The sequence below is a fragment of the Conger conger genome, chromosome 1 (genome assembly GCF_963514075.1).
Source record: "Conger conger chromosome 1, fConCon1.1, whole genome shotgun sequence".
Classification (NCBI taxonomy): Eukaryota; Metazoa; Chordata; class Actinopteri; order Anguilliformes; family Congridae; genus Conger; species Conger conger.
This window is the reverse complement of record NC_083760.1, coordinates 57646003-57661617: the sequence shown is the minus strand read 5'-3', so window position 1 is coordinate 57661617 and position 15615 is coordinate 57646003.

Below are 15615 nucleotides of genomic sequence, written 5' to 3'. Positions count from 1 at the left end.
TTGCTAACTAAACTATACCTCACCCTCCCCTCCCTCTCCTTGCAGCAACAGGTTGAGAAGTACAATAATCACAATAATACCATCTACAGTGCATCCGGAAAGTATTCACAGAGCTTCACTTTTCCCACATTTTGTTATGTTACAGCCTTATTCCAAAATGGATTTAATTCATTTTTTTTCCTCGAAATTCTACACACAACACCCCATAATGACAACATGAAAGAAGTTTTGAAATATTAGCAAATTTATTACAAATAAAAAAAACTAAGAAATCACATGTACATAAGTATTCACAGCCTTTGCTCAATACTTTGTTGATGCACCTTTGGCAGCAATTACAGCCTCAATTCCTTTTGAATATGATGCCACAAGCTTGGCACACCTATCTTTGGGCAGTTTCGCCCATTCCTCTTTGCAGCACCTCTCAAGCTCCATCAGGTTGGATGGGGAGCGTCGGTGCACAGCCATATTCAGATCTCTCCAGAGATGTTCAATCGGATTCAAGTCTGGGCTCTGGCTGGGCCACTCAAGGACATTCACAGAGTTGTTCTGAAGCCACTCCTTTGAGATCTTGGCTGTGTGCGTAGGGTCGTTGTCCTGCTGAAAGATGAACCGTTGCCCCAGTCTGAGGTCAAGAGCGCTCTGGAGCAGGTTTTCATCCAGGATGTCTCTGTACATTGCTGCATTCATCTTTCCCTCAATCCTGACTAGTCACCCAGTTCCTGCCACTGAAAAACATCCCCACAGCATGATGCTGCCACCACCATGCTTCACTGTAGGGATGGTATTGGCCAGCTGATGAGCGGTGCCTGGTTTCCTCCAAACATGACGCCTGGCATTCACGCCAAAGAGTTCAATCTTTGTCTCATCAGACCAGAGAATTTTGTTTCTCATGGTCTGAGAGTCCTCCAGGTGGCTTTTGGCAAACTCCAGGCGGGCTGCCACGTGCCTTTTACTAAGGAGTGGCTTCCGTCTGGCCACTCTACCATACAGGCCTGATTGGTGGATTGCTGCAGAGATGGTTGTCCTTCTGGAAGGTTCTCCTCTCTCCACAGAGGAACACTGGAGCTCTGACAGAGTGACCATCGGGTTCTTGGTCACCTCCCTGGCTAAGGCCCCTCTCCCCCGATTGCTCAGTTTAGACGGGCGGCCAGCTCTAGGAAGAGTCCTGGTGGTTCCGAACTTCTTCCATTTACAGATGATGGAGGCCACTGTGCTCATTGGGACATTAAAAGCAGCAGAAATTTTTCTGTACCCAACCCCAGTCTACAGACAATTCCTTTGACTTCATGCTTGGTTTGTGCTCCGACATGCACTGTCAACTGTGGGACCTTATATAGACAGGTGTGTGCCTTTCCAAATCATGTCCAATCAACTGAATTTACCTCAGGTGGACTCCAACTCCAGAAACATCTCAAGGTTGATCAGTGGAAACAGGATGCACCTGAGCTCAATTTTGAGCTTCATGGCAAAGGCTGTGAATACTTATGTGATTTTATTTTTTTTATTTTTTTTAATTTGCAAAAATCTCAAAAAAACTTTTTTCATGTTGTCATTATGGGGTATTGTCTGTAGAATTTGGAGGAAAAAAATGAATTTATTCCATTTTGGAATAAGGCTGTAACATAACAAAATGTGGGAAAAGTAAAGCACTGTGAATACTTTCCGGATGCACTGTATATAATACCATCTCCTGGACACTGACATTACCTTATTTCTTGTATTATGAGGATTTACAAAATGCAAGAAGGTGAGGTCTTCCCACACTTGTTTTACCACCCACATGTTCCAAAATAAGGAACTATTGTCATTATAGCAATGGCAGCTTTAAATAGGTTATACAGATATATATACAGAGTTTTAACATTACAAACAATATATCCTGTTACCATAGTGATTGAAAATTGCACCCTGAAAATGTTACACGGGGGGGACAGAGAAACCAAAAGCAGAGGGGTGAAGAACAAAAGGCAGATTTAATTGCAACAGCAGGGGCAGGCAGAGCTGAGTCAAAAAACAGGCCAGGGTAAAAACCAGGGGGTCAGTCCAACAAGGCAGAGGTGCAGATATCCACAACACGCAAAGAAGAGTCCAGGGAAGCAGGCAGGGCTCAAAACAGGAAATCCAGATATACAAAGGCAAGGACTCTACGGAGAGACAGGTGCGAATACTTCGCTGAAACTAAGCAAGTAATCAGTGATAGAATAGGGAGGCGGAGTTACAGAACAGAATTGAAACTGGAGATGTGTTAGTAAGTTAGTTAAGTGATTTAAATTACAAATACCCAAAACAAGTGAATGTTAGTTTGTTAGCTTGACAAACATATTAGTGTGTTAGTATAATTAGTACTGTACAACTTCTATGTTAGTTGGGATTAGTATATTTGTGCTATGTGCAAACATGAAATGGGGAGAAAGCAGGAAGTAAGGAATGCAAGATTGGAAGGAAGGTTGAACCCTGGAACTACCATAAACACCCGAATAGTGGGGCACGCAGACAGGGGAATGACTGGACTAGTAAACATTCAGACTCAGACATCACAGGGGAAGACGAGTGCAAAGACTAATGAATATAAACAGAACCAGACATGAATATGAAAAATAATAAATTACAAGAATAATGATAATAAACAATGATAAACTAACAGACAGAACACAGGAACATAACAGAAAAAAAGAAATGAATTAAAAAAAACCCTGAGACTTAAGGGGTTCCATTATTTGTTCACCATCTTCATCCTGAGCCTTCAGTATGTGAGATTTTTAAACACGTATAAAGATTCAAATTACATCAATTATGTCACCATTGATTGTTTCCCATTACGTTGTTGCAAAATTACACTCAAACATATTTTAATTGTACCTTTTCTACTTCTACTGTATATGAATAGATCTGTAATGTCAGAATGAAATAGAATATTCAGAACTATATTAAACTATATTAAAAATAAGTATTCATGCCGTCTGTATTAGAACTTAAATTGAGATGTCTTGATGCTTCAAGACAGAGCTGCAGAGCTCTTTGGCTGAACTGGGAGAAACTGTCCAGAGATAGACCAATTCTACAGCACTTCACAGACTTCTGAGAAAGGCAAACATGAATTCATACCTGGAGTTTGTCAGAAGCCAAGTGTGAGAACCTGAGACCTTCTGGGAGAAGATTTTGCAGAGACAAATACTGAGCTCTTTGGCCTGAAAGCAAAGTGTATGTTTTGTGCAAACCAAACATAGCCTGTCACCCAGGGAACACCATCCTTTCCACCAAGCATGGTGGTGGCAGCATCGTACTATGAGGGTTCTTTTCAGCAGGAGAGAATGGGAAGCTTGTTGTCGTAAACGGTAATATGGGTGAAGCCTCATACAGCAAATCATTGTGGAGAACCTGGTCTGCTTTTAGGACAATGACCTATAAGCACTTGCCAAAAGCTACTAAAGTACTGGAAAAATGCAATGATATTATATAAATAATAAATTCATGAATTAATTAAAATCAACACATTATGATGATTTGGCTACTTCAGAGGACACAATGTTTTAGATTTCTGAAAGTGAAGGAAATATTTTTAAAAACACAAAGGAACATCATAAATAATGATAAATCTCATCTCTTGAAGGAATCAGCATTTGCACTCTTCTGAAGTTGATTAAGACAAACTTCAGCTCTATTATCTTTCCCCTGTGTCTGTCAGTTAGATAAATCAATGAGAAAATACAGTTTTTGGACAGACCGTTAAATTTGCCATTTAATGGAAATTTAAAAGCAGAGAACAAAAGAGCGCATTAAACTGATGAAAGCATAATGATGAGAACAAGCCATTAAGCTGATCTTACCATACTACTATTAACAAGTCGCAAACTGAGAATGAATCTATTACTTGCCATAACATGTATAAATGTATTTATTTTGCAGGCTCCAATGAGTAACATATCTCAGATGATGTTTGAACTGTACATTGTCAATCATTTTGGCAGAATGTTCTTTTCAACTTACCCTGTATAAATAAAGGTTAATAATAATAAATACATTCTCTGACCTTAAATTCACTAAAAGGGAACTTTCATTCAATCCATTGTTGTTTCCCCACACTGTGTCTTAAGAACCTTTCGAAGGGTCACTCTGATTAAGTACTTCTGAAAAAAGAACTTAATTTTCTTAAAACACCTTAAAACACAGATACTCCTCCATCTGCAGTAGATTGGACAAATGGCATCAACAGATTCATCTATCAGAGTATAAATTACCAAGACTCCGGTGCAAAGCAGCACAATTTGCCAATCCATTTCTGGATGAAGAAAACATTTGTGTTGTCCTTTTTGTTATTTGAAACTTGATTCTCGGCTCTCCACCACATTAAGACTAATGAGTGAAAAAGAAACCAAAACCAAACTGTGCCCAATTAACTTTGAGGAGTTCAATTTGCACCAATTAACTGTGGCAAATCAATATCAAGGTGTTGTTATTTTTCTTTTTTTTCTCATGTTGTTTGTGAGACTCAAGACATTTGTTCAGTAAAATATATATTGTGTACGTGGAAAGATACTTAAGCTGATCAGTCATCTCAAGGTGGTCATTCGTTCAATAAGCCATGTGATTAATGGCTAGGTCTTAATTGCCCCCCCCCCCCCCCCCCTTGCAATACTGAAAGACATATCCCTCTGACAGATTGTAACAGTCTCAGGCTACATAAGTGAAGCACTCAGAGTGATTTATTTTAACGGACAAAAATTCTGAATTTAGTACCTTTCCAAATCCGGTCAGTCACACTACAGATGTGACTGGCAGGAGGCAATGAGTGTTTGGAGTTGAGGACTGGCGATGATAATCAAATTGTAATTAGATTAATTGATCATCTAATATTAGCTTCATGCTGATTTACCAGTAATTGAGTTCTCCATATCACTCCTGCCCTTATTTTCTCATTTAAAGCAGATGGGGAAAGGGGCGCATGGGTTTTATGAAACATTACACACAACATTCGTTAGAGCAGCATTTTCCTCCTCCCCAAACCCCTTTTCACTTTTCTTGTTTATTTCTCCCCATAGAGCTCTGGACAAAATGAAAATCCTATGCCATCAACACAATGATGGGCACTATCGTGGAACACTGGTTCCCAAATTGTGAATTTGGACGCATTGGTGGGCCAAGATAGCCGTGAAAGAAATGACATTCACAGTAGCCAGATTAAACTCTTTTGTTACATACAGTGGTGTGAAAAAGTGTTTTGTTCCTGATTTCTTATTTTTTTGCATGTTTGTCACACTTAAATGTTTCAGATCATCAAACAAATTTAAATATTATTCAAAGACAACACAAGTAAACACAAAATGCAGTTTTTAAGTGAAGGTTTTTATTATTAAGGGATAAATAAAATCCAAACCTACATGGCCCTGTGTGAAAAAGTAATTGCCCCCCGTTAAAACATAACTTAACTGTGGTTTATCAAACCTGAGTTCAATTTCTCTAGCAACACCCAGGCCTGATTACTGCCACACCTGTTCTCAATCAAGAAATCACTTAAATAGGACCTGCCTCACAAAGTGAAGTAGACCAAATGATCCTCAAAAGCTAGACAGCATGCCGAGATGTAAAGAAAGTCAGGAACAAATGAGAAGGAAAGCAATTGAGATCGATCAGTCTGGAAAAGGTTATGAAGCCATTTCTAAAGCTTTGGGACTCCAGCGAACCACAGTGAGAGCCATTATCCACAAATGGCGAAAACATGGAACAGTGGTGAACCTTCCCAGGAGTGGCCGGCCAACCAGAGTGCAGCAACGACTCATCCAAGAGGTCACAAAAGACCCCACAACAACATCCAAAGAACTGCAGGCCTCACTTGCCTCAGTTAAGGTCAGTGTTCATGACTCCACCATAAGAAAGAGACTGGGCAAAAATGGCCTGCATGGCAGAGTTCCAAGATGAAAACCACTGCTGAGCAAAAAGAACATTAATGCTCGTCTCAATTTTGCCAGAAAACATCTTGATGATCCCCAAGACTTTTGGGAAAATACTCTGGTCTGACGAGACAAAAGTTGAACTTTTTGGAAGGTGTGTGTCCCATTACATCTGGCGTAAAAGTAACACCGCATTTCAGAAAAAGAACATCATACCAACAGTAAAATATGGTGGTGGTAGTCGTGGGGCCGTTTTGCTGCTTCAGGACCTGGAAGACTTGCTGTGATAAATGGAACCATGAATTCTGCTGTCTACCAAAAAATCCTGAAGGAGAATGTCCGGCCATCTGTTCGTGCCCTCAAGCTGAAACGAACTTGGGTTCTGCAGCAGGACAATGATCCAAAACACACCAGCAAGTCCACCTCTGAATGGCTGAAGAAAAACAAAATGAAGACTTTGGAGTGGCCTAGTCAAAGTCCTGACCTGAATCCTATTGAGATGCTGTGGCATGACCTTAAAAAGGCGGTTCATGCTCGAAAACCCTCCAATGTGGCTGAATTACAACAATTCTGCAAAGATGAGTGGGCCAAAATTCCTCCACAGCGCTGTAAGGGACTCATTGCAAGTTATCGCAAACGCTTGACTGCAGTTGTTGCTGCAAATGGCGACTGTTGGTGGCCCAACCAGTTATTAGGTTTAGGGGGCAATCGCTTTTTCAAACAGGGCCTTGTAGGTTTGGATTTCTTTTTTTTTCTCCCTTTAATAATAACTTTCATTTAAAAAAAAAAATGCATTTTGTGTTTACTTGTGTTGTCTTTGAATAATGTTTAAATTTGTTTGATCTGAAACCTTTAAGTGTGACAAACATGCAAACAAATAAGAAATCAGAAAGGGGGCAAACACTTGATGAATTTCTGTCTCACACCACTGTACATTATATAAACTACAGTTTGCATGCATATCTTCTGTTCTAATAATCTTAATTCTACATTTTATATATTACACAATATTTTCATGCCGGATGGGTTCCAGAACGGTCAGCAAATTTGGGAACCACTGCAATGGAACAATGCATCTTTCAAACAAGATGTTAAACCTGTCAAAGTCTGACTGTGGTCCTTTAATGTAAGGCACTTTTCTTTGAAAACAAAAGGAGTATGAACCATTTTGAATATAAAATAAAATAATATAGAAATCTAAACCAAAAATAGTGCCACAAAACTGGCCAAGTTCTGAATTGCCAGCTTTTCTGCATGGATTTCAGCCGATTTCAAAGTGGAACAACGGCTGCTCATATCTCATGCAGAATGAATGAAACACAGACTATCACATCAATGGATCATTTGCATATCCACTATCACCTTTCCTGTGTCTGTGGTTTTAAGAAGGAAGGGTATCTGAACAAGCGAGATATGCCAGTCTGGGGAAGGACAGGCAAATTTTTGGCATCCCCTCTTCAGAATGTCCAGCTAAAATGGCACCAATGCGACAAAGCCACCACGATCCACAATCTAATAGAGCCTATGGGAGACCGGAGGCAGGACACTTCATAGAGATAAATTCACAGGCTTTCATTTGGTGTAGAATGGGCATATGAGGTGTGTAACTCATAGAGATATAAGCACAAGTGTAGATTTGTCTTCAAGACCACTGGAGAAGGCAGACAGAACTCAGCAGTTCAGCCTTCAGGAGAATTGTAGTAGCCTTTCCCAGATTGATTCTTTTCAAAATTACATTTTGGATCTCACAAAGGTCTTCTCGTACTTGCAAGAGCTGTCTCTGTAAAATTTGAACGATATTAAAAACAAGAGCAAGCATGCTTGTTCAGGGGTATACGTGCCAATGTGGTAAGGTAACTTTCTGTTCAAACTTCAAACTAATGCTCACCATTGTTCTCAGTAAATAGATTTCTTCAGTAGATCATCATAAGTAGGTTACATGATGACAGCATATTCAACTTAACCCAACAACAGCCACAAGCAGCACAACAGTGCTGTGCTTTCCAGAAAAACATGGAAACATTTTAAATTTACACTGTTGACTGATATAAGGATGTAAAATTCCTCAAATCTGTGCCAATGTTAAACCTCTGGATAGAATTGCAGTAGTTTAAATAGTTTAACCACATTACATTTCCTAAAAGATCTCTCCCATTAGCCAAATCCATTCTTAAAAATAGATTTTTTAAGAATGCCTTTGATGAGAACCAGGACTGTCACGTTCCGTGCCCTTGTCCCTCATTCTTGTCATCTCCTGACTTCCCTTTTTTCTTCTTTTCCCGGTTTCCCCATTTCTATGTGTTCTCTGTTCCATGTTTTCTATTTCTCTCTGTTACGTGTCTCAGCCCCCCGCATCATAGTATTTGTATTTCCTCTCTTGTAATTGTCACCTGCTTCATGTTGCCCTGCCTGTTTTGTTATCCCCTCCTGCCACCTGCCTGCTCCTCCGCCCTACCCCGGATCTGACCCTCATTCGCCCTGGACCTCCTTCTCTGCCCAGACCTATTCTCCAGCACCCTTCCTCGCCCATCTCCTGCCCTCTTGTACTCCAGCCCCGTTTCTTGATCTCCTGGCCTTGACCTCTGCCTATCCATTGACCTCCACCTGCCTGATCCATTGTACCATGTTCGTAACAATTCTAGTGCCATGTAATTCATGACAGGGTTTTCACGGCTATTGATGTTTATTGTTTTGAGCTGGAACACAAAACAAGAACCAGATATGACAGTTTTCATCACTAATTATGAAATAGATCTCTCAAAAATGCAGTGCACTGGATAAAATAGAACATGTATGCCAGCCAACACACCACATGAATTTCAGTATCTGCATTACTTGCTGCATGTGGTCTGTGTTGACAATTGTGTCCTTTGATAGTCTTCTTCTGGTCATATTGATGGAAGTGACCCAAAGACTGTCATGCAAAGCTGTTTTGTTCCTCCCGAAATATGTGTATGTGTATGGTGCTCACTGTATGTGCAGAGGTATGAGAGCAAATTAGAGATGAAGGTAGAGTGACAAGCAGTTTTGGTTCATATTTACCATGATCTGTTGGTTTTCACCAACAGTTTCCACCCTTTTATTATTCCCGGGTGAACTTGACCTGAACATTGGATCAGGGATGCAAATTTGTATTTGGGGTGTAGCATGGGTACTCAATTACTTTTTTCTTTTTCTTTTATATGTTCTTCACAGAAAATAAGCCAAGGCCATGGAGTTTAAAATCATTTCCAGTATCATTTTTTTTAGTGAAAATGTAAAACAGGTCAATTTGACCCAAACACCACCTGAGGGTTAACATCATTTTTGAGTCCGCGAGTAGCTCCTCTGTCCATGACCCTGATACTCAACGTTATTTGGCATATTTGATTTATTTCATGACTAAGTTTGCTTTCATTTCCAATGCTTGTTTTTATGCAGTGCTGTTTTTGTTCTGTATATGGTTCTATAAATATTGACAAGTTTGATCTTGAAAATTTACAAAAAGCATTTACATTTTCTATGGAGCCATAAGAAATGGTGCCAGCATAATAGACAAATGCTACAATTAACCACCCTTTCCACAAACACCCCATGATACCGCTTCAATTTAGAATATCGCCATCTAGTGGAGTTACAGCTGCACTGCACAGACAGCTTCCGTACAATAGCTTATTGGGCCAGACAAAAAAACAGGTTTCTAAGTGGAACATATCTATACCAATCTGCTCATAAAAACTGCTATTTTATGGTCCAGACCCTTTGGAATTACGATAATAATTCTAAAATGTGAATATATGGGAGACATTTTTCAGAAGTATTAATCACCTGTGTTCTCTTTACGAAAGAACTAAACAATTGGACAAAACGGTTAGAAACTGTACACTGAAGAACCAGACAAGAGACAGGACAATGAATAAGGCTAGGTATTTGTCATAGAGCAGTCACAGCAAAGTTGAAAATCACAGAAAACTATAAAAAAACACAAGAAAAAAAAGTTGAATTAATAGATTTCATGCACAGCAGTGGGAAATCATTGAAATAACGTGCGTAACTCTAGCAACAGTAACAAATACCAGCTGCTAGGAACAAATAGCCTATGGGTAAATTCATTGATGGGCTGGTGTATTTAATTGCTTAATTTAGGTCCATCATGGAAAGAAAGAGCATGCTGTTTTGATTTTAATTTAACAGAACATTGTTAGAAATAGTGCATGCCCAAATTGCATTAATAAAACAAACGTGGTTACTGTGCGTCTGTTTTTATTTCTGCAAAGTTTGTTTTGGTATAGGCTAGAACATGTTGTGCATTAGTGCTAGGTTTGGTCTTTAATGGAGCCCCTCTTGTCACTGAATTTTACTGTGGGAAGGAGCGCTGGGCTTCAACATTGTTGACAAGGACTGTCAAACATCTGACAAGAATGGAAATCATGATCCCAGCACATTCCACACATTGTTGTACTTTGTTTCTCCCAGCATTTGGTAATATTGTTTAAATGTGTATGACTATACAATGACACTCAGGTTATGGTTGAGTTATCAGTCAAAAATCATGGATAGCACTAAAATCAGAGGAAATCTTGGAAATTACAGAAAATAGAGAAAGTCTCTGAACTGGGAACACCCACTCTTAATCACAATCATTTGTAAAACTGTGCAGTGCTTAACTTCATTGTCATGGTGTAAATCCAGTGTGTTAGTAACTGTCTATAGGAATTTATTATTACCATGTGGCGGTATTGCTATCATTCAGATTGTATTCTCTTCATGTCAGTCTTAAACTGGCTGAAAAAAAACATAAAGTATGTAGGAATCTGGGGGTAAAAGTTGCTACATTTTCCCATAGTTCCATGGATAGCTTTCCATGATATTTTCTCTATTTCATTTTCTTTCCTTTCACAATGGGGTCCAACAGCTACAATAACAGCATAAAAACAGAACTCCTGTGAAAGAGTCAAGACTTCTTTCTCTTTGGTAAAACCACAGAGAAATACACCAAATATAAAAAAATAAACCAAAGTTTTTAGAAAACATTATTTCAGTTTTCAGCAATTTTGTTTTTTTGTCAAGTGAATGATAAAATGTTCCCGAATCACCTACTAGTCTGATATTGGCTAGGGGAATTGATGAATTTCTGGCTTTTAAAGCAAGAAAATAAACTTTCAGTCATTCCATCAGGAGTCATTCCAGGACCAGAGAGACATGGTTTAGGTTACAGAACAGTGCAGTTCTGTTGTTTAGGTGCTGCTGGCCTAGCAAAAGGTTAGCTACAGCAATGTCTGTTCTTCCATGCCTAATGTTACCTAAGTTACTTAGAATGTTTCTATTTAAGCTATGATTCTGTCTGACTGTGAATCCAAAGAGAGCTTTGTCTGCATTGCCAACATTGTTTTAATAGATTAAATCAGTGTGACGTCACAACAGCAAAAACTTACATCCGGGTGGATAATATTGAGGAATGTGAATAGCAGGCAGTGTTTTCTGTGTCATTAAACAAAGTACGAACACGTAAATTAAATGTTGGAATATAAAAATGAAAACTGAACGAAATTGTTTTATTTATATAATTTATACCATGTGGTCTAGCAAGCTAATGTAACATTAATGTTAGTTGTCAGCACCCCCCCTAACCATGTAGCTAGCTAACATGAACTAGCCAACATCATTAACATGAATAACCAGTGCAAACTAGCTAGCTAGCATTATTGGAAACCCTATTACAAACATTCTGATTTCATATATTGGTTTCATGGCAGCATATCAAAGCACTTCATGAATGCAGTCAGTTATGACCTCTAGATCAACTCTGATAGAGAGCAATTGTGACATCACAGGGGTCCACAGGCACACAGCTCATTTGCATATAAAATGTGGATTGGCTGACCTGTAGAATGTGCAGTTAGAGAGAATGCAGAGTGTGAAGAAAGTGTGTTCTCAAACAAATGTTTATAATTTAAAAAAGTATAAGTAGTACCCAAAAGCTGTTAACGTTGTGAGAACCATATGCAATGATGAACATTTTGATGTATAATATGTGTATGTAGTGTAAATTCCAACTGCTACACTGAACTGAACATTCCGCCATTCAACCCTATGGGACCCTTCAATATCTCGGAAATTAATGGGAATATCTAAAAGCTCTCAACAAGCACACAATTCAGGTCATGCCGGATGTTTTCCAGTTAGTGTAGTGTCAATAGTTCAAAAACTGTGGGAGGAGATTGGCATCAAAAAACAGGCGGAATAATAATAATAAAGTTGACTTTTGAATACAAGTAATTATTGTGCTCTTCTGGGGAGGGTAAATTTTGATTGAATCAAATTAAGTGGTGAAACGTCCACATCACTACACACCATTGCTGCTTCATCTGTGAGTAAGAGAAGCTGGTAAACTATCTGACACTATGTGAGATGGCAGTACTGCAGGCTGAGAACCACAGAGAAATTGCTAAAAATGACTTTGAGAACATTAAAGGACAAAGTCTAGCTACTGAAACGGTATGTACTATTCTACACTAAGAAATACTACCCATTTGGAAAGAAAAGGAAGAGTGTATCTGCCACAGCTGCAGACATGACATCTAGCTCAGTGTGTGTGATCACATCCTGTAACCGGAAGCTTCTCATGGTGATTCATTTTAAATGATCTGCTTTGACTGGTCTGATTAAATCCACCAGCAAATATGCTGGGCATTACATGAAACGCATGAAAAAATAGTGAAAGCCAGCACCAAGCAGAGAAATACTGCACTGTTGATGAATTCTCATAATGCTGAAGAAGGTGAGGTATTTGCACTAATTGAATCCAACTCATTAAAAAAAAGCAATAATCAGGGACCTCTTGTTCATGAGCGTTATCTCCAAAAACAACATTTTTGGAGGGCTTGAAGGATTTTTTTCTTGAGCATTTTCTATAAATGATACATATATTCAAATACATTTTTCTGGAAAATGTTATATTTACTGTTACAATTTCCAGTTGTCTACTGTTACATCTTTCACTCCTGATCCATGGATCATGGCTTTCTCTTGAGTTTGCTTAAATTAAAGTGCCTTTTAAGGACTATTTCTGATTACAGTCATTTAGCTAGCTAGCTAGATTGCTTTCATAAGGTGACATTATTGATAACGTTCGCTAGCTAGTTTGCTTTCATAAGGATGTTAAAGTCATAATTTTATCTTAACTTAGCTAGCTAGCTAGCAAACATTATCACTGGATAAGTCGACATCCTGACCTTAGCTATCAATAGTTGATATACTAAGTTAGCTAGCTTGGGAAAATTCCGTCTCCCAAGATGAGCTATGGTAACAATCAACAATGTGTGGAAAGTGGGAGCATGGCCTGTCAATCATAGATAATTGGTTAGTTTGGGTGAACTTTCATAGTGGGAAATTTAGGCTTAGATTTAAAATACATTTAAATGACTGAATAATAATAAAAAAATGTATGCACCTTTGTTTTGTTGTTGCCTAAAGACAACTGTCAAGTGTCACATTCAACCACCATGTTACCCCTTTAATTATAGAGGACTATAACGTATAGGTGTGCATAGATAAATAAAAATCTCTGGGCCAACTGAAAACATACACTAATGCTGAGAGTGTATTTAAAAACAATACTATCTAAAGAAAAATCTTTTTAAACTCGACATAATCACGAGAAAGACCGATTAAATTTTCCCCACCACGAATGCACTGACAACAAGGCCTAGATCAAATCACCAATGTGCTTAATCCTCTCCAACGAGTAACACATTTCTGAAACGGTTCCTTCTCTTTGACACTTCAACAACACCGTAAACATACCAAGCTCCCTCTTCTCGTGGTGCAAATGTTCAATGCCTTGAGAACTTTAGCTCCATTAGCCGCATGCCAAATTTCCCTGTTTAATCATGCATGTGCACCTCGTGTGTTGATTTTTCAAGAGCCTTTTAAAGCATGAGTACCATAAAACTAATTAATCTAAGTAAGCACGAGTGCATGCCTTATTTCAAATGAAAGCGAGGCAGTAATTCAATCGGAAGAGTTCGAACAGCAAACAGCGAGCACTCTAATTACCATCAGCGCGGGCGAAAATACAGTATTCCCATAAACAAGTGTATTTATTTATTCATTCACTCGATGAATGAATAAATAAATAAATAAATAAAATATTGAATTGATGCTTGAGAGAGACGAATATGCCATATGAATAAGCATCGTATTCATCGAATAACATGCAGTCTGTCTTGTACATTTTAAGTCAAGGCACGTTCAATCATGTTTTGTTCATCCAAGTTATCCAAGATCCAATTATTTAAGTTAAAATGTGAATGGGGTATTCATTCTGAACACCACGCACCTTTCAAAAAATAACAGGTAAAACTAATCTATGCCATTTGAACTCCTTTGTGTTGTCTACAATTTTCCATGGGCATTTGCACCAGAAATAAATCGACTTTACCAGAACAATTCCCCAAGGGTGTGTAAGCTACCATTTGGAGAACTGGATTTCAATAATGATATAAATGACCTTGCATGTACCTGGTGATTTCATCCGCAGTCAAACATATCAGAAATATACATGATTCTCATTTGTGGGACGAACCTATTCAAAGGATGCAAGCATCTTCCCTTCAATATTTCAGAAAATTATAACTATTAGAAATAATTACATCTCTGCTTTCACAAATAATAATATCTCTGTCAAACGTACCGATGCAAAAATAATATCAATGCATTCAATGGGATTTGGCATTACATCTCTGATCTTCCTCCTTTGTAATTGCTTTCTCTTTTGCTCAACTCAGTGAGATTTGAGGAAAATGTGCAGTGAACAGCCAATACATTCCTACAATAAAACACAGGCGCTGGGTACTCCCCGAACCAGTTATTGATTGTTTGTTTTTTTTGGTTTAAAACTGGCCAGAAAGGTTGGGAAGTTTGCAAACTAGTTCTCCTATTGAGAAAAGATGGAAAATGAGATGTAGCCTACACTCTCAGAAAAAAGGGTTATTTGGCTTGTGTCCATAGAGGAACCCTTTGTTCTTCTTTATGGAACCTTCTATGGTGTGAAGTGTGAAAGCTCTCAGTCAACAAACCATTTTGCGGGGTTCGTTTTTGACCCATTTTTTTCTGAGTATGTATGTAAGAAATTCTCAAATTGGCAATTAGTTGACGTAGACTACTCAGTGACCACTTTATTAGGTATTTATTAGACTTATATTTATTAGACTTATTGGCCTAGGTAATTGTTACTTATTGGCCTTCTGCTGTTGTAACCCATCCACTTCAAGGTTTGATGTGTTCTGAGATACTCTTCTGCAGACCACTATTGTAACTCATGGTTATTTAAGTTACTGTCACCTCGCTCATTTGATGGTTTTTGTTTTTCGAACCATTCTCTGTAAATTCTAGAGACTTTTGTTTAGGAAAATCCCAGGAGATCAGCAGTTTCTGAAATAGGCTCCTAAAACCACCTGGCTGGCACAAACAGTTATCCCATGGTCAAAATCATTTCTCACCCATTCTGATGCTTGGTCTGAACAACAACTGAACCTCTTGACAATTTCTGCATTCTATGCATTGAGTTGCTGCCACATAATTGGCTGACTAGGTGTTTGCATTAATGAGCTCATGCCCAGGTGTACCTAATAAAGTGGTGTATATACTGAGTGTATATATTTTATGCAACACTAATTTATTTTCCAATCACAGCTGTAATTCCAGCCCCAGTGCATCCTATCTATCATTGCAGGAAATCATT